Consider the following 27038-nt stretch of genomic DNA (forward strand, 5'->3'; position numbering starts at 1 on the left):
ACTCTCGGATAAGTCCAAAAGGTCATGGGTCCCTTAGCCTTAGCGGACCGTGGTCGCCAATATTTTGATGGCATGGGGTATGGTTAATTGCCTAATTTCAATCTACCTAAGTACCCATGTCAACAACTACCGGGGAAAACAACACCCTCGACGGACCTCGGGTGGAACGGACCGTTTACCGAGCCCGATCCGGGTGTAAACCGAGCGGAAATTACCAAGATCCGTTGGTCCAAATGAACAATTTACGGCACGAAAGGCCTTACTATTTCTCAATACGCACCTTGCTAGACCAATGAAAGAAAACACGAACAACGAACTGGAACATTTAACACGGGGATTTATTTATAACAATAATCGGAGAGGGGAAGCACACAAAGAGCAGAGTTATCACGAATAAAAGAAATGCAAACCATGTACAATGAAAAACACTTAACAATTTCTACTTATACACACGCACATGCACACGCACACGTACACAAAGAAATGGTGGCTGCGGCCTGTATTTACACCTGCCTGCCTCGTGCGGTCTGCTCAAGCTTGTCCGGTGGCGGGACTCGAACCCACTGCCAACAACACAGCACCAAGCACCAAGGAGAAAGAATGGCATCATGGATGCCAGCCAGCACGGGCACGGACCAGATGAGAACGCGAGCAGGCAAGACAAGGCTTCCTCTCTTTTTCCTTTATGACGGGGAGAACCTTCTTGCTTTTGATGAGGCGAACCTTGCTTGCTTTTTCTCCACGGCTCGCCAATTCGTCTTATCCTCCTCCTCCCCCACGGGTCGAGGGCACGGCTCTGAGGGACTCGCTTCCGGATTGGACGAGGGGTGGTCGGGCGACTCGTGGCCGCCCTTCATTGGTCAGGCCGAACACTCCCTCTGGCTGGGCAAGGCCGCCCCTGATGTGGTCCGCCCCCCTGATTGGTTGGGGGCGTGCGTGTGATGCTCGCCCTTCGCTCATTGGCTGGAGGAATGCTCTATGCCCCTCCTTGGAGCGGAGCCTCGATCCGAAGTGACGGAGGCTCTTCCCATGTCCTCAGCCCAAAACACGTGGGCAATGGCGACCGGGTTGAGTGCGGGTCGGTGTCGCTGTTGTTGTCGTTGATGATGTAAAAAAAACCGAACTAAAAAATAACTCAGCACCCACACAAAATTCCCATTAGACAGAAGGAGGGATTCTAACTATAAACACATACTTATCGAAATAACTAAGCTACGGGGACTGCTGTCTGTTTGTGTGCAAATGGCTTCCAGATTCGTAACTATCGGCCTTATTCAGATGACGTCACCGGTCACGTGACTCTAGCAGCTCCAACCATATTGAGTGGCAAGAAAGTATAACCGCGTCCATAACAACCGATAGTCTCCACTTCAACTACACCGTTATTTCCAAGCAAGCGATTTTTTTTTCTGCCAATGGGTAAGAGTCGTTGTGCCCCGGGATGTACTCAGCGATATACTGAAGGCTCTGGATGCAGTTTTACCGCTTTCCCGTCGAAGTGGACCGACGAAATCTTTGGATATCGGTTCTGAGAAGAGAAAAATGGCGACCTGGCGAACATGACTGGTTGTGTGGCCTTCATTTTGTCTCCGGTATGTAACTAATTTCTGATACGTTATTTCAGTAGTTGGTATTAAAGTCACATCGATATGTATAATACATTAACAAAAAAAACTAGCACTTGGAAATATGCACAGCAGTGTGGCATTACACCGGATGTTTGTCATGGGAAAAAATATCATGTATCTGTAAGCAAACTGACGAACGAGGATTTTCTACAAACTTAGCATTTAGACAAAAGCTTCACTTGAAATTAACTTGTGGCAGCAGTCAGGTTTAAAAAAAGTGACGCTGGTTGCTGAACAAAACAAGCAACAACGAATGTACAATAATAGTGAAATTAAAGAAAACAGGCTTGTATTACCTTTACCTCACGATAATACAGTTCTTGTCAGCTTTCGTCGAGATTATGTCACTAACAAACCCGGCGACATAATACGAGTAAGCGTCCATACTCGTGAAGGCTTTCAGGCTGGCTGAGTGTAAGGACTCGGCGTTTCAACAAGGTAAACATAGATGTCGGGGAAAACGATTTGAGGCCAACATTTCCTTTCTGTTGTCCATTTATCCTTTGAAATAATATAAGGATCTTCACCAAGACCACACAGCTTCAGTTTTTCGCAGTATCCCTTCTTAGAAATATCATCTAATCCATGGAAATTGCCCAGAAGTTCTCGTGACATGTCCGTGGTAGCCATGATTTTTTTTGCCACTCAATATGGCGGAGCGCCACCTTCCGCTGTGACGTCACTCGCTGAGTGCATGGGGTCAATATTAACATATGTTGTCTGCAACTACACACATTACATTCTCGAATTTATATCACCATTTTAAGGTATATATATATATATGTTTATATTGAGTTGTTCAGATATCACCGGCACTATGGTCAAATTGCAGATCCGTACCCTGACTGCTTTGAAGGCAATGGCAAACCACACAGCATAACGCACGCCAAGGAACAGCTTCAGCACACCAACACTCATAGTCGGTATGAGTAATCTTGCATACATGGCGTCAACAGATATACGGTTCGAAATCAAAACCAGAATGAAAACAAATGATGAAATGGGATACAACGACGCGGTTTGCTGCACGTGTAAGAAAATGTATCAAAGTTTTGTTGTTTTTAATTTTTTTTATAACAATTAATGTAAAGATTGCTGCTGTATTTTGAGCTAAAATGTCTCTACCTGTCGCGTATAGACAACGCTTTGCACGCACAGTGCCCATTACGAATGTTCCTAAATCACGTGATCGATTCTTTCGCGTTGCGTCTGACGTCAGACGTCACACGTTCGAATGTTAATTAGCTGACGTCAGCACGTACGAGCCGAGAATGTGGTGGCAAGCTGCAACGCTGGATCCGGGTCAGCTGCTTCTTCCTCCTTGCTCGGTAAGAGTTTTGGGTGTTATCAACGAACGACATCAAAACGTCCTTGTCATTCTCTCTCTTCAGTGGCTGGAAACATCGAGTCGCGTTCGCGAACGTGTACTCTCGTTTTATTGATCGGTGGCCGGCGATCCCAGGCTCATGGCGGCGAGAAAACGAGTGGAAAGAACGTGTTGGGGACTCGAGACGCAGGAGGGGTAAGGGTTGGTCATGGAAGGTGATATGGGTTGGGGGGGGGGGGTTGGTAGAGGTAATACGGAAGAAGATGTAGGAGTTGGAAATGATGAGAGAGGAGGGAGAATGATGAGGTAGGAAATGTTAAAGGTCCGAGGGTGGAGACCATTAAAGGAAGGCGGGGTTGAGGTAAACCATCAAAGGAAGGCGGGGTTGAGGTAAACCATCAAAGGAAGGCGGGGTTGAGGTAAACCATCAAAGGAAGGCGGGGTTGAGGTAAACCATCAAAGGAAGGCGGGGTTGAGGTAAACCATCAAAGGAAGGCGGGGTTGAGGTAAACCATCAAAGGAAGGCGGGGGGGGGAGGTAAACCATCAAAGGAAGGCGGGGGGAGGTGAGGTAAACCATCAAAGGAAGGCGGGGGGAAGGTAAACCATCAAAGGAAGGCGGGGGGGGGAGGTGAGGTAAACCATCAAAGGAAGGCGGGGGGAAGGTAAACCATCAAAGGAAGGCGGGGGGGGGGGAAGGTAAACCATCAAAGGAAGGCGGTGGGGTGGGGGTAGGTAAACCATAAAAGGAAGGCGGGGGGGGGGAGGTAAATCAATAAAGGAAGGCGGGGGGAGGTGAACCAATAAAGGAAGGCGGGGGGGGAGGTGAACCAATAAAGCAAGGCGGGGCGAGGTAAACCAATAAAGGAAGGCGGGGGGGGGATAAACCAGGCATTGAAACGTTTGTGAGGAGGTGAGTAATGGATCAAATGAATGGATTGGAGAAAAGTGAAGAGGAAGATGAGGCGATTTGTGGGATGTGCATCCACTGATGTGGTTGTTGTGATTTTGGAGAGGGGAAGGCAATGCTGAGGTAAATGTTTTCGTCAATGGAGTTATTAGTAAGGGGATAGAAAGGACGGATGAAGGGGAATCTGTAAGAAAGATGAGGTGACAAGCATCACGTTGTGGGGATAATGAATAGAATGGACGATTAAAGGGGTGGAGGGGATGATGTGGGATTGAAATTTTGAGGTCAGGGCACAAGATGGGACCTCAATCTAGTGGTGGGGAATGGGTTCAGGATTGGTGAAAATGAAGGAGGGGTGGTGGGGGGAGGGGTGTTGTGGGGGTGTTTGGATGTCACAAAAACCAGTATTTAGGAGAGACGGGAAGGAGGTGAAATAATAAGTTGGGACAGAAGTATGGTAATGAGGTGCGGGCAAAATCATGGGGTTGAGGTATAATCAAAATGTGTTTGTTGGGGGGGGGGGAGAGGGGATGGGTGTGGGGTTAGAGTCGCCTGTGGCGTCCCGTGAGGAGACTTCCGAAAGTGGGTGTGATAAGCCAGGACCCAAAACCCAATGGTGTTGGATGGGGCTAATATGTGGCGAGGGGTTATGACTGACATCTGGCGAGGCGAGTATATGGGTCTGCCGGCCGGCGGGGGGCCAGGCCTCGGAGACTAGCCTGCGAGTTGAGGTGGTGGTTGGCTGGCGCGGGCCTGCCTCGGAGCAGAGGCGGTGGTTGGCCTTGGCAAGTAGCCCTGGTCGGCTATGGAGTTAGGCTGGGAGAAGTGAGGTTCGGGTGCTGTGAGTCCTGGGAGAGGAGGCAGTGGTGGCCGGCCAGGGTCTGTTTCGGAGGCGAGTTGGCGTCTGCTTCGGAAGAAGGCTTGGTGGAGGTGGTGGGGGGGGTGACGTTGTGGGGCCTGGGAGAGGTTGGCTTCTGATGCGGTGGTTCCAAGAAGATTTGGAGAGGCAGTGGTCGGACACGGTGTATTCTGGGAGACGACTGAGCCGGGGGTCGGATGCTGTTCGGCTTTGGAGTTGAGCAGAGGCAGAAGTTGGGTGTGGCATGGCACGGGAGCTTATCTGAGTCTGGAGGGGGATGGGGTCGGCCGCTGTGGGTTCTCAGATATGAGATCAACCGGGGGAGTGTTGGCCCCTGTATGTTTTGGGATGCGAGACGAGATTAATTGGGTGGGGGGGGAGGGGGGGTTAGATGCGGTGCATCCTGGCAGACGAGCCAAGGTTTGGTTTGGTCTGACGCTTTGTAGCCTGGGAACCAAACCAATGTGCGGATTCGGATGCAGTATGGCCTCGGAGCTAAGGTGAGGGTCAGACGAAGTGTGGCCTGGGAATCTAGCCGAGGCGGTGTCCGGCACTGTGCGTCCTGGGAAACTTGCTGACCCTTGGTTGGAAGCGTTGTGGCCTTGGAGCCGAGCTGAGGTGGGGGATCAGATGCTATGCGGTGTGGGAGCTGCTGTGGGGGTCCCGCAAGGAGGTCAAGATGACAACCCACCTTGGAGATGGGATGGGATGAGCTGCATTTGGGGTTAGACACGATAGGGTCTGGTGGGGGAGGTGGCAGATTGGACTGCGTGTAGACTGGGCAATGAGGTTGGGGTCAGACGCTGTGTGGCTTGGTCGACGAAGCCGTTGTCAAACACCATGTGACATGGAGATGATACCCTGATGTGGAGGAGGTTGGATGCTGTGTGGCTTTTTAGAAGAGACAAGATGAGACTGTGGGTCTCACGTTATGGAACTTGGAGACTAGCCGAGCCCGGGGTCAGACACAATGAGGACTGGGAGATGAGCCGAGCTGGGGATCGGATGCGGTGGTGCTTGGGTGATGACCTATGTCGGGGGTCATATGTGGTGTGCTTGGGGAGACAAGTGAGCTGAGCTGGGGGTCGGACGTGGTGGGGCCTGAGAGATTAGCCAAGCCTGAGTTACAAATGATGGGACCCGGGAGACGAGGTTGGGGTCGGACGCAGTGTTTCCTTTTCGAGGAGATGAGATGAGCCTCGGGTTGGAATCAGTAGGGCCGGTGATGCGAGACTATATGAACTGGGGGGATCAAGCAGTGGGACCTGGGAGACTAACCGATACGGGTTGGACACTGGTGCTGGGAGCTGAGCCAGTGGTCAGACATGGTGGGACCTGGGAGATTCGCCAAAGTGGGGCCTTGGATATGAGTTGAGCTGGGGGTTGGATGCGATGGAGCCTGGGAGACTTGTTGAACCAGGGATCGGATGCTGTGAGGCCAGACAAGACGAGATGAGGTGGGGGTCGGCTGCCGTGTGGTATGGTAGACTAGATTGATGTCATGCAGCCTTTTAGATGAGATGTGGGGGGGGGGGTCATACGCAGTGTGGAAGTGGGGATGAGCTAGTACTCAGACAGTCAGACCTGATGAGTCCTTGGAGACGAGTTGAGCCAGGGGTTGGACAGGGTGTGACCTTGGAGATCAGCCAAGTCAGAGGTCATGGATTGGGGGGGGGGGGATGATCTGAAACTTGATGGTCACTGTGGGGCATGTGAGATTAGTGGATCTGTGGGGCAGACACGGTGGGGCCTGGGAGACATGCTGAGCCAGGGTTTGGACGTGGTTGGGCATGGGAAATGAAATCAGAAGAGGGTCGGATGAAGCGGGGCATAAGAGATGAGTACAGCTTGGGGTCGGACGCGGTGAGGCCTGGGAGACGAGCCATGGGTGTGTAACGCGGCCGGCCTCACAAGACAAGCCTATGTCATGAGGAGGAGGAGGAGGAGGAGGAGGGGGGAGGAAGGGTTGTGGTGCAGTGGTTGGTGTCAGATTTGGCCGGCCTTGGAGTTGAGCTGTGGTGAGGGTGAAGGGGAGGAGTAATAGGTGTCTGAAGGTGCGTTTGGGCAACCCACTTTCCCTAAGGGAGGGATGGGTAGGTGATCCAATGGCCTATGTTGTGTGATGGTGGTTGTTTCATTGGCCGAGCATGGGGGGCCTGGACAAGCCAGTGGCCTGACTAAGGGTCGTGCACGTGGGAAAGGGTAAGCCCTTGGCCTGACTGTGGCCACCACATAAGGTGGGACGAAGCATAGGTTTGACAGGTACGGGTTGGGGTGGGTGGCGGTGACTCTTGGGCCTGGTCGGCAACTGGGGCTTGAGGTTGGGGGGGGGGGCGGATGCAGGAAATTTTTGAGGGTCACTTGGGGTTAAATTGTATAGTGGGAAAAAATTGATGATATCACCGGTCAGGTGGTTTGGCAGCCATATTTTTTAAATCAAAAAAACCTTCAAAAATCTTCTCCAAAAGACAGGTGAAATTTTACATGTGTGATCGCCTATCCATGAGGAACAAAAAGTTGTCCACCTATGATGTCCTCGGTCACATGGTTTGGCAGCTATGATTTTTTTTTTTGAAGAATATACTTTAATAATCTTTACTTCTTCTCCAGAATGGCTTGACAGATCGATTCTGAACTTCACCCACATGCTCCCCAACCCTTGGGGGATATCAGGGTGTTTACACATAATAAGCCACATGGTGTGGCAGCCATATTGGATTGAACGAAAATCTTTTAAAAAGTTATTTCTCTTGAACTGCTTCATTAAGTGATGTGAAACGTAACAGTTATGAACGAGAGGGGGAGCACTCGGTAGAGTGAATTTTCCCGAGGGAAACAGCTGTTTCCCAAGGGTTTGAAAGCTGTTTTTTTTTTCCCAAAGTTGGAATTAATCATTGTGCTTGGTAGACATTTGTGAATACATTTACAGAGAGAGGAGGGGCGTGAGAAGAGAGGGGGGTGGCAAGAGAGGGGGAGAGGGGAGGGAGAGTGGAGGGGGAGAGAGAAGGGAGAGAGAAGGGCAAGAGAAGGGAGAGAGGAGGGGGAGAGAGAGAGAGAGGGGGGGCAAGAGAAGGGAGAGAGAAAGGCAAGAGAGGGGATGGAAAGAGGAGGGGGGAGAGAGAAGGGCAAGAGAGGGGGTGATTTGGGGGGGGAGAGGGGGGTGAGAAGGGAGGGACAGAGGAGGGGGGAGAGAGGGGCGTCACAATTCTTCTTCGTTTGATACGATGTCACAATTGATGCTGGGGACCTGATACTGCAGGCACGAAGCTGCACATACTGGCACGCACCTACGGGCACGTCCCTACGGGCCCGCACTCGTTAATACTGAAGGACAAATTTTGTGGTGCTCCTAGCGGTCGCGTCACGTTTTTCTCGGTACTGTGACCTGGACTGAAAGAAACTTCGTACCTGTAAGAGTGCATCGCACATAGTGGCAATAGTCAACTTTCAACTCTGAAGCAGAATAAACACTTTTTGTTGAGGTGAAGAGTGAAGAGGCGGGGGCGTGGGATGAAGAGACGGGGGCAGGGAGTGAAGAGGCGTGGGGCAAGGTAAGCAAATTTTTGGGCGGGGGTAAGCAAATTGAAAGCGGGAGACGGGGGGGGAAATGGGGCAGGGTTGAGTTTGAGGGGGTGGACAGGGGCGGGGGCCCGGGGGCAAGTGGGGCAGGGAATCAAGAGATGGGGGGAGTGAAGAGGTGGGGCGGGGGCGGGGCGGGGCCGGGGTAATTAAATTTTTGGGCGGGGGTAAGCAAATTGAAGGCATGGGGTGGGAGACGGGGCGGGGGGAATGGGGCAGGTGCGGGGGATGAGTTGGCAGGGGCAAGCACGCCCTGTCCAGTCCATGTCCCTCGAGTGTGGGTGAGCTGGTGAGGGTGGTTGAATGAACGGAATCCGTCTGTGACGGGGTTTTGGCTAGTATAGTAATATAATTGCATACTAGTCACCCAGTTTTTGACGGATCGGGCTGAAATGTTTTGACAAAGAGGTTGATTTGAAGCGCATAAAAGCGCGGAAGCCGATTTTTTTTTTTTTTTTTTTTTTTTTTTATTTTATTTTATTTTTTTTTGATTTTTGAATTTTTTTTTCGAAAAATTCAAAGACTTGGCAACAGTGGCGTCCATAGCAACAGTGCTCAAAAGCATACAACTAGATCCTGGTATGAACCTACCAGTCAAGTTTCATCAAAATCGGTTGACTCCTCTGGCCCCCAGAGCTGTCCATTACATACAAACAAACAGGCAGACATACAGACAGACGGAAAACCTAAGAAAAATGGTAAGTCTAGCGACCACCCAACAGACAGAAAACCTGAGAATAAGGGTCGTCTAGCGGCCATCCAATAACTAGAAGGGCACTCGGTGGAGCGCGTGCCTGATCCACGAGAACATTTCGGGCCCAATACATTTTTTGAAATATCATGCGATACAGTACAATATAGTTTTTGGCCCTATCTCTCAATGGTGAAGAATCATTAAAAAAAAAAAATTATTCGCATATCCAGAGCCGGATTCAGATATTCGCCAAAATCGAATCACTTCGTCCTTGTCACACACCTAACCTGTCCACCAAGTTTCATCTGTATTTGTCCACCAACTTTATGAGATATCGTACTGTATATTAGTTTAGCCCTATCTCTCAATTTTGAAGAATCACTTAAAAAATTTGAAATGGATCTGGATTTGGTTCTTCACTAAAATTGAATGAATTCTTCCTTTTTGCTCAACCAACATGTCCACCAAGTTTCATCTGAATCTGTCTACAACTTTATGAGATATCGTGCACACAAACAAACAGACAGAAAGGGGTGAAAACATAACCTCCTTCACCTTCAGTTTGCAGAGGGAATAATTGGAGCAGATTAGGAGCTCAATGGACGAGTCAGAAGGCACATTGACTTGTATGCAATGAAAGAGGGTAAAACAGTAAAGCCTAACCCAAGTAAACAGGAAAGTGAAGTTAAGCCTGGTGCTAAAAAAGTATTCTGGACTCGCACAATGGGGAATTGGAATGAAGTCGATGGTCTGCCATCGCAAATCCCCATACTGACCACCTCACTCAAAGGTTCCACCAGGAAAGACCCAATATTTCATTTTTTTAAAAGTGCCCGTAATCATTTTTATTTTTATTTTGGTTTTTGACCTTGCCTGAAGCAGCTTGGCCAAAAATGACACCTCAAACCTTCGTGCCATGTGGTGGTCGTAATTACCAAGTACGAATTTCTGCACAGCCGTTTAAGAGGAGATAGTGTGACAGACACACAGACGGAGCCGATGACAATCTCCCCTGTTTTTTTTATTTATTTAATTTTTTTTTATTTTTTCTAAAAGCATGGGGAATAATTCCCTCTGAAGGTGGATGGAGGTTGTGTTTGCACCCCTGTCTGTCTGTCTGTCTGTATGCTTGTTTGTCTGTGAGGAGATTCGATCAAAAATTTGTTTACGGATTCGCACAAAATGTGGTGGACAGGTCGGATGTGTGACGAGGATAAATTGATTTAATTTTGATGAAGATCCGAACCCGGATATGGATATGACAATTTTTAAGAGGGCCAAAAACTATATGTGTATATATACAATTATTTTTTTTATATATATATATATATATATATATATATATATATATATATATATATATATATATATATATATATATATATATATATATATATATATATATATATATATATATATACACATACACACACACACACACACACACATCATAATAATAACGATATCTCAACCAGTTTTGGACAGATTATGACAAAACTGTGATGAGTTGGTTAGATGACGAGAACGAGCTGAATGGATTTTGGTTAAGATCCGGATGCAGATCTGGCATGTCTGAGGGATACAAAATGTAAACAGTTCAGGTTGGTGGAGGTATGCTCTCAACTGAGTGCCATTCTAGTTATGTGGAAAAACAGTTAAAGTTTTTTTTTATTTTTATTTTATTTTTATTTTATTTTTTTTTTTTTCCTGTTCTATTTCCTCTGTGATTCAATGAATGCTTTTAAATCTGCTTTATTGGTTGCCTCTCGTTCAGAACTCCTCCTGCCTGGGAGGGGTTGTTCTCACTGCATTACATGCCAGTCCAAGGCAGGGGTAAAAATGTGTCGGTATTTTCAACAATGATGCTCTGCCATGCATTGCTGACGCATTACATCACAACCTTCTCTACCATCTCCTTCCTTCCGCTTTCAGTATTCTTTAATTTTAACCATCTTTTTCTTTTGTTCTTGTTTTCAAGCTTTTTTTTTTGTTTGTTTCCTCTTTTTATGAAGCAGGTTTGATATTGAAAGTTTGAACTTTTTTTTTTTTCCATGATTGTCATATTGACATCTCTGGTTAATTATGATGAGTATTTAAACTTATTTTGTCTCGCTGCATGCACAGTTTCCCTGTTTTACCATTTTTCTCATTTTATGTGAAACCAAATGCTTACCTGCAATCCCATTGACTCAGCATGTATTTGAAAAGCTGCAAGGTAGTGCGGATAGAAAATGAAGGGCAAGCGATTACAGAAGCCAATTGAATGAGGTTGCCAAAACAAATATTGCATCTTGTGGTGTTTTGTATAAAGTGTTTGAATGAGTAGGTAACATTATTTATTTATTTATTTATTTCATTTTGGTGTTTTGACAGGTTTGCTGAGTCGTGCCATTCTTGAACACAGTCGGTGGAGGCTGGTTGCTTTTTCTGTGTGCAGGTATTTTGAGGGTTGATGGAAGGGAGGTGCATGCTTGTGGATTTGCAATGCATTGCTGTCTCTAATATGCGGTTCGCCATTTTGCCAATTGTGATTGGCTGCCTTGTATTTGCGGTCTACTTTGAACGTGCATATACCCGGTTGCAGTTTCTGTCATGATGGTTGTGCAGTCCCATGAAGTATTACTGAGGTGCAAATCAGAGATGCCACGCCAACATTTTATTTTTGCTCACCTAAAATGTTCTGTAACCTGTTCCAAACTGATTTGTCCCGAAGGATCATTGATGTTTTCTCCCTGTGCTGTCAAATACAAATGTTTCCAGTTTCTCAGCTGACTTCATTTTTATAGTTGTGACATCAGTGTGAATATTGTCTTGAATATTTCTTCTTGTTCTTATACTTCTACTTTGAAAATTTTTCCCACTTTCTTCTTGGGTTGACCTGGGGAGTTTTTATTTTTTTATTTTGCCCAAGTCTTTCACGAGTTGGCTGGCCAAGCCTGAGGTTCGACTAAGAAGAAGCTTGGGTTGGATTAAAAAAAATTGTTCATGGTGCTGGCGATAGCTCTTGTACTCTTCGCGAAGGACACGGTGGGATCTTTAATGTCCACCGACTGATGCTGGCAAATGGGGTGCCCAGTTTAACATCCCTTGGTGTGCACACACTGTTGAATCGCCCTGCCTGTGAAACACTGGTATAACAGTTTGGAGCTGGGCAAAGGCTCGACAGCTCCGAGACAAATGTGCGTAGCTCCAGGCCAACCTGTCTTGCATATACCGCACTTGAAATAATTATGTAAATTGAGGAAAAACGTTGTAATTAATACAAGTAACATGTGATCTTGCATTTCAAGTGCAGTGCAGTCATGTTTTGATATAGTAGACTGTGATCGGTTGTCATGCAAGTAATAAAGCATTGTTGCACGCTGAGTCGTATTCGAAATAATTTGAGAAGTGTTTGTTTGTTTGTTTGTTTGACTTCCATGCGCTCTTGAACTGGAAGGCATGAGTTGAAAATGGATGGTTGTACTTGAGGTGTGCAAGGGAAGGTTTTAGATGGTATAAAAAAAATCGGTCTTGGGGCAGGTCTCTAATTATCTGGACGTAAATATGCATGGCACAGTGCCATTCCCAGTGGGAGGGAGTGTTAAAAGTCGTCATGCCAAAATGTGCCATTTCTGGGTGGAATTGAGCTGTCTGGATTTTTGGGGGAGTTAACCTATCTGGAAGAACAGGTTCTTCCCTTATACTATCAAGTCAGCAAAGGTTTGCAGGTAGCTATATATCATTTGAGACCCCTTTACGCAAATCTGTAACATGCTGTTCTTGAGGAAACGTAACACCCGTACTTTCAGCTCGATCATTTCCAAGATCTGCACTGGATTGCCATCTATCATGTAGGGAACATGCCCTGAGGTTCTTTACATCACTTTTGTGTAGTTGGGGTTTTTTCTTCCTCAACCCCTTTTATTGTCAGTCAGTACCTGTTTCACGTATCCTCCTAAGTGTCTTCCATGCAGCTCCTTCTGGAATCTACCACATGGAGTAGACTTCACTACTTGTGGCTATGATTTATATATGCTTGTTATGTGATATTTCCTTCATTGGCGCCAGAGTATTCACCATTCCCCCACACATCGATCTTATCACCACAGATAGTTTTATAGTCGTACAGGTATGGCACTTTCTGATTTGATTGCATGACATCCAATCATAATCGATCATGATGTGCTGAATCGACATGTCACTGCACAATGGAGGATTCAAGTTTTATTTTACATCCACGACGTGATTCTTTTCATGTTTGCATTTTATACTCGGTTTTTTTCCTCTGTTTTCAGAAATAATTCCAGTGTTGTTTGTCTTTTAACCTTTGAAAACATAATAATTGATTGTGTGTGCCACCTTTGCTTTGGATATGTGCGAGCATCCTAGATGTGTTCATGGTGCTGCAGGAATGTTTTTCACTTTCTGTCTTCTCTTGATTTCTGTTTTATTTTAATAGTCTCACATCTTTACCATTCACTTTGATCTTTCCACTTTTACCTCCACCACCGAGGGTGAAGGAGGTTGTTTTCACACCTTTTCTGTCTGTTTGTTTGCTTCTTTGTGTGCAGGCTATCTCAAAAAGTTGTGGACAAGTTGGGTGTGTGACAAGGACGAACTGATTAAATTTTGGTGAAGAATTGGATCCGGATCCAGATCTGATAATTTTTTTAAAGTGATTTTTCACCATTCAGAGATAGGGCCATTTTTTTTTTTGGTGGACCATTTTATCCCGACATGACCCTCAAATTTTCATACTGATCAAATGTGGTGTTCTACATATGCAATTATAACGTCATAACGAAGCACCTGTGACATCAAAAAAATCACATGTACTTGCTGTGTGCTAAGTTTCAATTTTTACCTTGGTGCGATTTCAGAGATACAGAGGTCCAAAGTTTTTCCGTTTCTCCAACATGGCTGCCATACCACTTGACCTTGGCATCATTATAATTAAAACATTCCACATGAGTAGTCTCACATATGGTGAAAATTTCGTCTCGATCTGACAAGTGGTTGCGGAGAAAAACATGAAAGTTCTGTGCGGACAAACAAACAAACAAGCAGTCAGAGACTGGTACTTACGAAATCGTCAACTTGACCTCTGACCTTGTCTAATAAAAGCTGTCTCGAGAGAAGGTAGCGACGCAAACCAGAAGTTTCTACGATGATTCTGTACCAAACCATCAAAAATCGTAACGTCGACCGTAGCAAAAATCTCCATTTCTCCACGCAATTATTTAATATTATTTTATCAGTCACAAAACCGTAATATTCGACCATCCACCAACAATCTTTATATAATCCGACGGCTTAGTGAGTCAGGCATGCGACGATAACCTTTATTGGGATAAAAAAATGACTTTTAACCACCATCTTTATCGAAAACACCGTCAGCGCACACATGCAAAACCTTTACGTGACTCAACGACGCATCTGCTCAAGCACGCGCTGCACCACGTGACGAGCCGTGACGCGGCGAGTGAAATATATTTTTATACAATCTTAAAACGTCTCCAAAACATCCGATTTTTACCAGAATTCCGACAACTGAGTGTTACGCGATCGCAAAAACCGAGGACAAAATTAAAATCGAAGTTAAAACTAACTCGTAACGTCGACCGAAGCAAAAATACTCCATTTCTCCACATGAATTTATGGAATTATGTTTGACCTCACTGGGACCTTGACCTTTGAGCGATTTTGACCAAAATCTAATCAGCGCGAGCCATCACCCTCTTGAATCACGTGATGTAATTTGACATTGGTAGCTTCTTCCGTTCTCGAGTTATCGTGCCCACAAACAAACAAGCAGTCATAGACTGGTACTTACGAAATCGTCAACTTGACCTCTGACCTTGTCTAATAAAAGCTGTCTCGAGAGAAGGTAGCGACGCAAACCAGAAGTTTCTACGATGATTCTGTACCAAACCATCAAAAATCGTAACGTCGACCGAAGCAAAAATCGCCATTTCTCCACGCAATTATTTAATATTATTTTATCAGTCACAAAACCGTAATATTTGGCCATCCACCAACAATCTTTACATAATTCGACGGCTTTGCGAGTCAGGCATGCGACGATAACCTTTATTGGGATAAAAAATGACTTTTAAACACCATCTTTTTCGAAAACACCGTCAGCACGCACACGGAAAACCTTTACGTGATCAACGATGCCTCTGCTCGAGCGCGCAGCACCATGTGACGAGCTGTCGCGGCGAGTGAAATATTTTTTTATACAATGTTAAAACGTCTCCAAAACATCCGATTTTTTTTACCAGAATTTCGACAACCGAGTTTTAAGCGTCCCAAGCGATCGCAAAAACCGAAGACAAAATTAAAATCGAAGTTAATACGAACTCGTAACGTCGACCGAAGCAAAAATACTGCATTTCTCCATATGAATTTATGGAATTATGTTTGACCTCACTGTGACCTTGACCTTTGACCGATTTTGACCAAACTCTAATCGGCGCTCGCCACCACCCTCCTGAATCGCATGGTGTAATTTGACATTGGTAGCTTCTTCCGTTCTCTAGTTATCATTTTTTGTTTGTTTGACCTCACTGTGACCTTGACCTTTGACCGATTTTGACCAAAATCTAATCAGCACGAGCCATCACCCTCCTGAATCACGTGGTGTAATTTGACATTGGTAGCTTCTTCCGTTCTCGAGTTATCGTGCCTACAAACAAACAAACAAACAAGCAAACAAACGGAAGTCATCAATATACTTATGAAATCTTTAGATGTCATCAGGAACAAGCAGTCATAGACTGGTACTTATGAAATCGTCAACTTGACCTCTGACCTTGTCTAATAAAAGCTTTCTCGAGAGAAGGTAGCGACGCAAACCAGAAGTTTCGACGATGATTCTGTACCAAACCATGAAAAATCGAATGTTTTGGATGTTTGACCTCACTGTGACCTTGACCTTTGACCGATTTTGACCAAAATCTAAGCAGCGCTAGCCATCACCCTCCTGAATCTCGTGGTGTAATTTGACATTGGTAGCTTCTTCTGTTATCGTGCCTACAAACACACACAAACAAACACACACAAACACACACACACACACACAAACAAACACACACAAACACAAACAAACACACACACACACACACAAACGCAAACAAACACACACAAACAAACACACACAAACAAATACACACACACAAACACAGGACGGAAGTCATCAATATACTTACGAAATCTTTAGATTTCATAAGTAACAAGCAGTCATAGACTGGTACTTACGAAATCGTCAACTTGACCTCTGACCTTGTCTAATAAGAGCTGTCTCTGGAGAAGGTTGCGACGCAAACCAGAAGTTTCTACAATGATTCTGTATCAAATCATGAAAAATCGAATGTTTTGGATGTTTGACCTCACTGTGACCTTGACCTTTGACCGATTTTGACCAAAATCTAATCAGCGCTAGCCACCACCCTCCTGAGTCACGTGGTGTAATTTGACATTGGTAGGTTCTTCCGTTCTCGAGTTATCTGTACCAAACCATAAAAAATCGAATATTTGACCTCACTGTGACCTTGACCTTTGACCAAAATCTAATCGGCACGAGCCATCACCCTCCTGAATCACGTGGTGTAATTTGACATTTGTAGCTTCTTCCGTTCTCGAGTGATCGTGCCGACAAACACACAGAGTCCAGAAGTGATCAATATACTTACGAAATCTAAAGATTTCGTAAGTAACAAACAAGCGAACGGACTCAAACGCAATTCCCTCTCCTTCGGTGAGGGTAATAACAAAAACTTTGAAAACATTGTGACAAGTTTATCGTAATTAAGACTCCTGATATTAACAACAATAATAATAGTTTCATTTGTCACTAATAAAAAACGTATAATCGACAGAACTCGAACGGGACGAGTCGTTTCCGTGCTTGACCTGTGCGTAGCCCGAGCGGATGGTTACCGAGGTCCCGTCGGTCCAAATGCACACAACTACTGCAACAACAGCCTTCTTAAATTCCCCAACACCCACTGTGTTAAACCAATGAAGAAAACACAGAAACGAGCTGATACATTTAACGGGATTTATTTACAATAGGGAAAGGGGAAGGAATACATAAAGGGCAGAGTTATCCGACTATAAGAAATGCAGTTTGTACAAGGCAAAAAGCACTTAACAGTTCCTACTTAAAGACGGCCCACACACACACACACACACGGACCCCAATGGTCTTTCTTGAAGACCTCCAGCTCGAGGACAGGTGAGCTAGAGACCAGAGCCTGCGCTTGGACCTGTCCACCTCGTGTGGTCTTCGACGATCTGGCTCGGCGGGACTCAAACCCACAGCAACGATGCCACTCCAAGCACCAGGGACGGAGGAAAAGCGTCGGACGCCAGGTGGACGAGACGAGAGACGACCCGAGCACTGCCAAGCCGACCAGACCAGACGAGTCGATCTCCGGCACCTCGATCCCGATCGCTGCCAAGCCGACCAGACCAGACGAGTCGATCTCCGGCACCTCAAACCCAATAGCCCAACCCTAACGCTGTTTCCAAGGCCCTGGCGTTCCTTGTATTGCATTTCTCCTGTGGGCTGGGGTGTCGTGGGAAGGATCGCCGTCTGAGACGTCTCGCCTCTCATTGGTCGAGAGACTGTGGGAAAGTTCGCCGTCTGAGACGTCTCGCCTCCCATTTGTCCGGGGTTCATGGGAAAGTCGGTGTCTGAGACGTCTCGCCTCTCATTGGTCGTGGGGAACATTCCATCTCTCTGGGGCGGAGTCGGAGCTCTGGTGGCGGAGGAAACTCTGCCCATGTACGTGCTGACACGCACGTGTTTAATGGTGCCGATGGATGATGGTGGGACGAGAAACGAACGAGGATATTGATGTAACAAAAGGTCTAACTATAAAATAATTCAAAGCGCACGTACAATTATTCACCCATTAAACGAAGGGGAAGGAACCCTGACTAGAAACACAGACTTATCGATTATAACTGTTCTGTAGGGACCCTGGCTGTTGTGTGCGATGGGTTTCAGATTCGTAACAATATCATGCCAAAGAAGTAAAAGTTGCTTCAAATTGATCCAAAGTTCTGGGGAAATTGTAATTTTTTTTTTGAATTGGATTAAAAAAAAAACAAAAATTGAACCCTGTTTACCTGGGTGGTGTATAAGGCAACATATCGCTCCCGACTTTTTTTTAGTTGCTGTTAGATGATTTTTATGATCTTTGCTGTTAGAAATATGAGAAAATAAGAAATGTGCCACAACATCTTTATGGTTAAAAAAACAAGATTATTTTGGATTACCACAATACTCCATACTGATCTTCTTCTTCTTCTTTCGGTTGCTCCCGTTAGGGGTCGCCACAGCAGATCATCCGTTATGATTTGGCACAGGTTTTACGCCGGATGCCCTTCCTCACGCAACCCTGGTCGTCTCTTACGACACAGGGATCTGGTACACCTATTCTAACCAGGGTATACACTGGCCCAGTACACTGGTACTCACTTCGCCGACCTCGGAAGGATGACAGGCTGAGTCAACCCCCTGGTGTATTAATTCAGTGGCCCAACGGGGCTTGAACTCAGGACCTTTTGGATCCCAAGCCGCTGCCCTAACCACTGCGCCAACACCAGGCTAATACTCCATACTGATATAATAGCCTAAATGTTGTCTGTCGGATTTCAGAAGAAGTCCAACACACATGCACACAGTGCGTGAGTACATGTCTACTAATTTTCTTCACAACTTGAGCAAACTAGATGTAGAAAAATGGACTTGTCTTTGTTTGTTTTGTAAAGAATGACAGGAGCAGCTTTTATGATTTGCTGAACTAATGAACAGATTATTGATGGATGAAGTGAGATAGACTTGGAACCGTAACAGACGGATAATCGTTTCTGCAGAATTTATGGTTAGATCCCCGGTTCCATTGGAGGGAATTGATTATAACTGGGTAATCAATGATTTTGCCCAAGCGTACTGTCGCATCTCAAAATTCTTCAGAAGGTGAAGTATGGAGAAGAACCCAAGTCCACAGGTCAGGTTGTGTGAGAGGCATTGAAGACTGCAGTTCCACTCTGTTAAGGACAGTGGGTACTCGAAGAAGAGAAGAGATTGGAGAAATGGGCAAGCTGCATTCTCGATAATGCGCCATTGAGAATATATGAGCTTTGAAGTCGTTTGAGACAGCAGCACAATGTCTTGACCAGTAGATTTGACTAGTGGAGGGAGCTCTGTAAATGATGCCTCACCAGGTATGATACAAGAGGTGAAGCCGAATCTCCACCAACCACTGTACAGTGGGGTAAAGTTGGTCCATCATGGTTTGGGAATGCAGGAGTCGCTCAACAGGAGTAATCAGGTTCACATACAGAAGACCTCCAATTCCTCCTTTACTGGGTTTGTTGGTTTTAAACTAATTTGCACCACATGAGACTGAGTGTAATACCTCAGAAGAATGTGCTTTTCTCTCCTTGGTCTCTTGCGTTCCTTCTCCTTTCTTTTTCCTCCCTCCTCTTGATGCAGACCATCAGTACTTTATCTTCCACAAACTGTCGGTGTGTCTTGTATCGTATTGTCATTATTGCCGAAGCTGCTTCGGTTTCATTGCGATCCAACAAGGACATTCAACAGTCAAAATAACCTTCACCAAAACACAATTAAATGAAAATAATAATAAAAAATACCCCCATGTGTGTGTATGTGTGTGTATATATGTATGTATGTATGTATATATATATATATATATATATATATATATATATATATATATATATATATATATATATATATATATATATATATATATATATATATATATATATATATATATATATATAGTGTGTGTGGAAAGGTGAGGGGGATCCGTAGATAGACTGTGGTAAGTGTAGTTTGGTTTGTGTGATTGGAATGGGTTAGATTGCCATGCAATAGGAACCTGTTGGAGTCACTCATGTTGTAAAATGTAATTTTTGACAATCGTCATGGTAATATTGCATGTGTAAACACCTCTTGTTTGTCTGTTTGGTGGGGCCAGGTGAGAACTTCCCATCACAAAAAGTCCCATCTCACGTGTGCAAAAATGCCGTCACGATCTGTCTTGCCAGTGTCAGCCACAGTGGCGTAATGCGCTATATGGTCCAGAAGCAGGAATATACATTTTTATTGTTGCCACCCCGTGGGTGGAATGGCCGAGAAGAGAACTCCACCCAGAAGGATGAGAGGCCAAGAAAGGGACACATCAGAGCCCCCAGCGTGCAGAGAAAGGGTGAAGGAGAAGCGATAACGGAGAAGGCTGTGAGGACTGGTTTAGGGTGCACGTCCCGAGGAGCTCATCGTGGCTAGTTTACTTCATCGCTGGCTTCCAGAACACACTGCATCATTGCATTACACCCTGTACATCATCCCAAAGGAAAGTCCTCACCGGAAATTATATGTTTGTGTAAGTGTGGTCTGTGGCACCAAGTATGGGTTAGGTTTTTGTGCACTATGTCGAGGCTCGTATGAGAGCAAGCACACACAATGTACAATGGAGCAGGAGATAAGAGGGGTGGGAGAAGGAAGGACAAAACAGTGGGGAACAGACATTAGGAGATCTGTGGAAGGGAGAGTGATGGTGTGGTAAACAGAGTGGGAGTAAACAAGATGGATGCTACAGGGACTGTCAGGTCCTTGTACAACAGGGGCTTTCAGGAAGGAAAGCAGGAAATTTGAAGGAGGTGGGTTTGGGGTGGATTAACAGGGGTAGAAAAGACCGTGGTTTTGGATGGGGGAAGATAAGAGGTGGTGGTGAACAGCTTTTTTGAAGACCTGGAGGGAAGAGTGGGAGTACAGAGAGTGGGAGTTTGTTCCAAAGGCAGGAAAAAAGAGGAATGAAAGAATGAAGGTGAGCAGTGATTCTTGATTTTGGTAGTTTTACCAGAAGGAGATTGCTGGTGGAAATATTGGTTGGGGGTGGGGGGGGGTCATATATCGCAGAAAGAGCAGGTGGGGGCGAGGCCAGAGTGGAGATGGTCGAAGACAGAAAGACCACTGACCCACCTGTGGTGAGAGACCCAAAGACTCGGCCTCGTCGCGGGAGATACCAATGATCCGAAATGCCTTGGTTTCCACAGCATGAAGCTGAGAAAGGTGAAAGGTGGGAGCACCAGCCCAGAGGGGAGAGCAGTACTTCATCAGGCTGCAGACAAAAGATCCTTGGGAGTCCACTCCGTGTGTCTCATCTGATCTTATCAAGCAAAGAAGACTGCTGGCTCAGGCATGTGCACATGATGGAAGATGGCTGCATCTCCAAGGATCTGTTCTTGGTTGAGGTAGCCCAAGTTAAAAGACCAGTAGAACATCAAAAGCTCCGTTTTAAGGAACAGGTAAAAGGGATGTGAAAGCCTTCACCATTGATCAGGAAAAGTGGGAAACAGAAGCGAATGGGGACATCGGATGTGGGTGGGGGAGCACCACCATGATGACCAGTGGTTTCACTCTCACCATAGTGGATGTCAGTGCCGTAATCAGGACCATGTCATATATGACCCCACATTGCCAGCAAATGACAATCTCAGATGCGACACTTGTAGTAGACTCTGCCTTTCCAGATGAGGCCTGTTCACCCATCAAAGAAAGTGCATTTGATGATCTGACTTCGTCAAAATTGATGCTGTATATCCATCATGTTACGAAAATGGAAGGTTGCCAACGACTGACCGAATCCTCAAAATATGTCAGTGTCATAATAAAAATGGGGTCACTGGACCTGTAGCTTATCTGGGCCCTGGCCTAAAGTTTAACCCAAATTTGGTAGCATTCTGACTGGTGGTTCTGGAGAGGAAGGTTTTTGAAGGCATTTACACGATTTTCCAAACATTTACCAAGTCCGCCACTTTGACACACCTGCGGTCACGTGATCAGCATGGCCTCCACAACTTAACATCAGGACATTGTCCTAATGTTGTTACCCACATTTTGGAAGCATTCTGACTGCTGGGTCTGGAGAAGAGAAGATTTTGGAAGGAATTTGTATGATCACATTTTGACCTCCATGAGGTTTTATTTATTACCAATGCCACTGAAGGTGAAGGACGTTGTTTTCACCCCTCTGTGTCATGTTTGTCTGTGTGCAGGATATCTCAAAAAGTTGTGGGCAGGTTGTGTGTGTGACGAGGATGAACTGATTAGACTTTGGTGAAGATCCGCATCTGGATCAGACTACTGGAATTTTTAAAGTTATTCTTCACCATTGAGAGATTGGGACAAAATGATATATAGCACAATATCTCAAAAAGTTGTGAATGGATTCGGTCGAAACTTGGTTGACACGTTGGGTGTGTGACTGGGAAGAATTGATTCAATTTCGGTGAAGATCTGAATACAAGACTTATTTAATTTCAAATGTGATTCTTCAACATTGAGAGATGGGGCCCAACAACGATATACAGCATGATATTTCAAAAATGTATTGGGCCCGATATGTTCTCGTGGATCAGGCATTGTATGGCGGAGGTATGTCCCTTGTAGTTTCTTATTTATTTCCCGAAATATAAGTTGCATATTTCCTTCTCCCTGCTTGAATGTTCTGAAGTGTTCGTCTCATCCACCTTTTACCCCATCTATATATTACAAAAACTCTCATATATATATATATATATATATATATATATATATATATATATATGTATATATATATATATGTATATGTATATATATATATGTATATATATATATGTATATATATATATATATATGTATATATATATATGTATATATATGTATATATGTATATATATATATGTATATATGTATATATATATATGTGTATATATATGTATATATATATATATGTATATATATATATGTATATATATATATATATATATATATATATATATATATGTATACACATATATTGTTATGGGTTTCCGCCGCGAGTGAAATTCCAAAATGGCAACCCCTTCTCAAAATGTTGGGACAAGTTGTGAATAATATTTATGGGTACTTACTATCATACTGGTGCCTACTGAAGTGCATTCAGCCATCTAAACACAGAAATATATATTTTAAAATATTCAAAAATCAATATTATTTCCAAAAATATGGATTTTTCTTGGAATTTCAAAATGCCGGCCCACGGTCAAAAAAGGTGAGAAAATTTTCAAACTTTGGTCGATCACCTAACTTCACGAGTGGAATCGATAGGCACATCGTGCTTCATTCCAGCAACTACTTTTGCAAAAGTGGAACACCCTAACGCTCGCGCATGTGCATACATCTTAAAATCCTCGTAAAAAAACATGGTTGGGCTGATTTCCACCAAATTTTGCGTGTGTGTGTGTGTGTGTGTGTGTGTGTGTTGGTAGAACTCAGGTTCAAGTCGTGGGCACACCATAAAAAGCCCACCCAAAAGCCCCCTGACATCCAAAAATAATAACATGATTTTTGCCTGTATACCTACCAGAGTGCAGGTAGTTTACTGACCCCTGCTGCAGATGAGGGACTAATTAGCGCTGGCACAAAATATATTTGCCCCACCTCCTCCCTGCTACCCATCCCATGACCACCCCCTGCCTCCCCAAGGGAGCAGGTGTTTCTCATACGACCTTAAATCATTGAACAGTTTTATACACCATGCATAACAAATAACTGTACAGCCCTGCAAAGGGTCAACAACGGGCAGCACAGAGTGCATCGCCCAAGTAAGCACGATCATAATAAAGTCTTGCGCGTTCAAGTACTATCTCCCCATTTTTGGAATAATATATTTGTAACACATGCTCGGCATCATCCATTATTATCGATGATATTGATGAAGGAGTGAAGGCTGACTGTTTTAGTTTGACTGCAAATAAATCTTCATACCTGAAGGCTATTCACACCGGGCGTAGTGGCGTGCGCCTGTAATCCGGCTACTCGGAGGCTTGGGTTGGAGGATCGCTTAAGGACGGGAGCTCTGTGCTGGGCCGTGCTATGAGAGGGTGTAGGGCAGCCTGGAATCATGGCGAAACCCAATCCTTATCCCTGTGTCATAAGAGGCGACCAGGGTTGCGTCAGGAAGGGCATCCGGCGTAAAACCTGTGCCAAATCAGTATGCGGATCATAACGGATGATCCGCTGTGGCGACCCCTAACGGGAGCAGCCGAAAGAAGAACACACACATGAAGGCCATTCACATGAACACTAATGTTACAATTTTTAAGGCTGAAGGCATAGCATCACTTGTATAACTGAGCCAACTTTTATGGCCAACACACATTAAGGCTGGGCTTATAGTTGTCATTACAAATGTTGCATGGGACACACTGAAAGATGTAACATTGCTTTGCCATCTTCGAACTCTGAAGTGTAGCGCATGCAAGATGTTTTGAAGAAAAGCAATTGCTAGAAGACAGCAGAAAATTTAGGAAAGCAATTTTATTGTCTCAGCAGTCAAAACTAATATACCATCTGCCAGATTTGTGGAAGACGGTCAGTCGGTTACCTTTCCCTGATAACATTTTGTTGGTCCATAGATAGAAAGTTATTTGTAATTTTTTGAAAAATATTGCAGTTGAAGTAATCTTTATGCACTGATCACATTTTTGTTTATGCATCCAATACATAAACATGTTTTATGTGTGGGTTTATTGGCACACATATATCACAGTGTTTTGGAATGGATGGTGGCATGCTCCTTCTGAAATGCATGGGGTAGTTGTAAGAAATTGTACTGACAGAGCAGGAGGAGAAAGCTAACATGCTATTGACGGAGGGAGTTGGGGTAGTTGTCAAGGGAGGGAAAGACAAGCTTGTTTTTGGGCAGATGATTTGATGGCAGAATTATGTTTGTTAATTAGCTGGTTGAAGATTATGCATCATCGAGTGACAATGCCTGGCACAAGTTGTATGTGAATGGCCATTTGAGGAGAACACCATTTTAAAGGCTGAGAAAAATGATCAAATGCGTACGAGACAGGTTGATTTGAATGGGAAGGAATGGATAAAAGTGGGTTAAAATTGACTTGTGCTGATCTGTGGATCCATGTTTGACCATAAATTGGTGGTTTAGGATGAAATGTAGAATAGAATGCATCCCCACCCTCATTTGGGGAGATTGAGATGGATGGGGTGGAGATGGGCCACTGGTGTGTTTTTTTGGTTTGTTTCTCCTCCTCTTACTCCTCCTCCTCCCGCCTCCTCCCGCCTCCTCCCGCCTCCTTCCCCTCCTCCCCCCTCCTCCCCCCTCCTCCCCCCTCCTCCCCCCTCCTCCCCCCTCCCCCTCCTCCTCCTCCTCCTCCTCCTCAAATATCATACAGCTTGCACAAAATGTGAACAAGACTTTCTCTTGAGATCAAGAGCTGTGAATAGAATGTAAATTTATTGACCAGTTGCATTGGCACATGTTGCAAAAATGCATGCCTTTGGGTTCATTCGATGTTCTTTGTGCTGGCATACGTGGGTTGGTATCCTTCCTGTAACCGCTGTTGTGGAGTGATTCTATTGAGCTGGATGTGCTATTTTTGGACGCTGCTTTACAGGCATCGGAGCCTGTTTTACACATTTTCTGTTCATCCTTTGAGCTGATACAATGTGTGTGTTCTGCAGTTTACATTTGTGCTCCTTGCAAACACAGCAGCACATGTTTTGAGGCTGTCATTGTGTAGGTACAGAAAGCAGAAAAATAGGAAAACTACTTTCCTGGGTGGGTAATTTCACAATGAATTATCGCTTTCGGCAGTGAGCAAATTTTATTATCTACATGTAATAAAAAGCATTTTTTAAAATGTAAAAGGATGTGGGGATTTTGGTGTCATAGTTTTGATGAGAAGTTTTGATCCTGGTTTGGATTCAAGTGGAAATGCCATGATGGCTTGTTGTGCACTTAATTAGCAGAAGGTGAGGTCCACTGTTTGATGATCATATATATATATATATATATATATATATATATATATATATATATATATATATATATATATATATGTGCTTCATAATAGGTGGTAAAAAAATAAAGGTATGAATATTCATGCTCCCTGGGTGTGCCTTTGTTCCATTTGACAGTAGAAACATACACACCAAATATGAAGCAGATTGGAGGATGTTTAGGGGTTCCTCAAGTTGGCACAATGTTGTTGAAATTTGCCAAACTGACAACTTGCCGTCGAATATGCACAACGCAGTACACTTCACAATTAATATGGTTGTTTGATATTTTCAAAAACCACAGCAGTCGTATAGGATGAAAGAATAGTTTTTCCAAGGAGACCGAAATGAGCTTTTTGACATTGCAGTGCAAAATGCCCTCTCCATAATGGACATAATTGTGCCAACTTGAGGAACCCCTAAATATCATGGAATTTTGTTCATTTTTGACCTATAAGTTCTTATGGGGTATTGGAACAAAGGCAAAATCAGGGAGCAGCAAAAATCAAACTTTTATTTTTTTGGAACACCCTAATATATATATATATATATATATATATATATACATATATATATATATATATATATATATTTATTTTTAATGGAAAAGGGAAGGATAAAAATATTGTACACTGCTCAGTGTACCATCATTTGCTTCCAGTTTGGTATGTCTTGACTGATTATACCTATCTGCGGGCTCTCCACACACCCACATCCACACACTGAGGGTCGCGTCGTCCTTTATCGACCACTCTGAGCGGGGCGGGGCCTTGGTGGAGCTGACGCGCTGATCGCCCTGATTGGACAGGGACCTCCATGGGTCCGCCCTTTCTGGGCGGGGGTTATGGCTGAGCCGGGGAAAACCCCGCCCCCTCTACGCGTGTCTGTACCCCTCTTGCTCGAGAAACAACAATTCTGCCTCGTGGCGTTGGCAGGCAGACCAATTCGAGGAAGTCGAATCAAGCACGCGAGGACCTCGCCTCGTATGCTATGGCCGCGAGGTGAGGGTGCAAGTGCTGAAAGCCTCTGTGGCCGCAAGTGTAGGGGATCTGGAGATTTAAATAACCTAACTATAAAAATAACTCCGCAGCGCACGTACATTTAATTCCCATTAGACTATGGACGGGACCCTAATTAGAAACACCCACTTACCGATATAACTGAGCTATAAGGACTCTGGTTGTTGT

At 44.7% G+C, this 27038-nt stretch overlaps 1 long non-coding RNA gene across 1 annotated transcript in view; it reads left to right on the forward strand.

The window, feature by feature from the left end:
* Nucleotides 1-2857: 2857 nt before the first annotated feature.
* Nucleotides 2858-27038, forward strand: part of LOC147028080 (uncharacterized) — a 93330-nt gene continuing 69149 nt past the window's right edge. Inside the window, exons 1-2 of the long non-coding RNA XR_015057413.1 lie at nt 2858-2956; nt 11370-11433. This is a non-coding gene — a long non-coding RNA (uncharacterized LOC147028080). The remainder of the gene's footprint in view (nt 2957-11369; nt 11434-27038) is intronic.

The sequence above is a fragment of the Eptatretus burgeri genome, chromosome 4 (genome assembly GCF_056783735.1).
Source record: "Eptatretus burgeri isolate ZD-2024b chromosome 4, Ebu_testis_v1, whole genome shotgun sequence".
Lineage (NCBI taxonomy): Eukaryota > Metazoa > Chordata > Myxini > Myxiniformes > Myxinidae > Eptatretus > Eptatretus burgeri.